Here is a 1,413-nt window from a genome sequence, read left to right as displayed (position 1 = left end):
TCTGCAAACGTAGCCTTGATACCCATCATCCTTTTAGTCATACTTTTGTTCTTGTCTGACGTTATTGTGGCAAAGCCCCAAATTTCTGTGTGTGTGTCTTTAACTAATTAAAAAAATTAGTGAATAATATTTTCTTTTTTGGTCAACGTCATGGCTTGCTTTAATATGATCAATGATGATGAATGCTACAGTTTTCATTATTTACAAATGTATTATGATATGAAAAATTCAAATACTTTTTACTTACTTACTTGTTCTTTACTTCTTAACTTCCCATAGGAAGTTATTGTAACGGGTCCAATTCGTCAAACAGAAAATTTTGGCATTTCTCGACGTTTCAAGGTCCCTAGAGTCGAAATAAAATATTTTTAGAAAGATGTCTTTGCGTGCGTGTGTACGTACGTTCGTAAATCCGTACGTTCACGACGTTTTTTTCATCGTTCACAGCTCAAGAACCATGAAGAGATATCGATTTCAAATAAATTTGGCTATACAGATAATAATAAAGAAAGATGAAGAAAGGGATCTCCAGAAAACTGCGTGGGTGGTTTTTTTACCATAGCAGTTTAAAAAAAATTTGAACATTTTGGTTAACCCTAAATATCTTACGAACAAAAAACGCTAGAGACATGAATTAAATTGTATATAATAAACTGTAACGTTATATCAAAGAAGTATATTTTTTGAAAAAAAAAATCCATTTTGCGGTTTTTTTTATAAATCAAAAAACCTTTAAAAAAAATTTGTCACCTCCAAAATTTTACGACTAAAATATGTTTTTATCTCCAAAACAATTTTGTGAAACGAAGAATAATGTTTTTGACATCTGATAAAATTTTGAAAAGAAAAATCAAATTGACAGTTTTATTCTATAAAAAATAAAAATTTAAAAAAACATTACTCAAAGTTGGTAAAAATTGAATATCGATTCAAATATCTTATCAAAAACTTTTAAATTTAGGCTTCAAACTTATTGTATCTTAAAACAAATATTGTTTTCGACATTGTGAAATATGTTGAGAAAAATCGAATTGACAGTGTTTTTACAAAAACTAAAAACCTACAAAAAAAACTAAATAAAAGTTTTTAAAAAATTATTTTCGACTGTAATATCTTTTCAAAACTTTGAGATATTGGCTTTAATTTACTTTTATCCTTCAAAAAATATTGTTGTCAACATTCAGTAAAATTTTGAAAAAATCGAATTGACAGTTTTTTTTTACAAAAAATTAAAAACCTAAAAAAAATTAACAAAAGTTGGTAAAAAATGATTTTCGACTCAAATATCTTTCCAAAAATTTGATATATTGGCTTCAAACTAATTTTATCTTTTAAAAAATATTGTTTTCAACATTCGATAAAATTTTGAAATAAATCGAATTTACAGTTTTTTTTACAAAAAATAAAATTCTA

The sequence above is a fragment of the Eupeodes corollae genome, chromosome 3 (assembly GCF_945859685.1).
Source record: "Eupeodes corollae chromosome 3, idEupCoro1.1, whole genome shotgun sequence".
NCBI classification, from domain to species: Eukaryota; Metazoa; Arthropoda; class Insecta; order Diptera; family Syrphidae; genus Eupeodes; species Eupeodes corollae.
Note: the sequence above shows the minus strand (reverse complement) of the source record.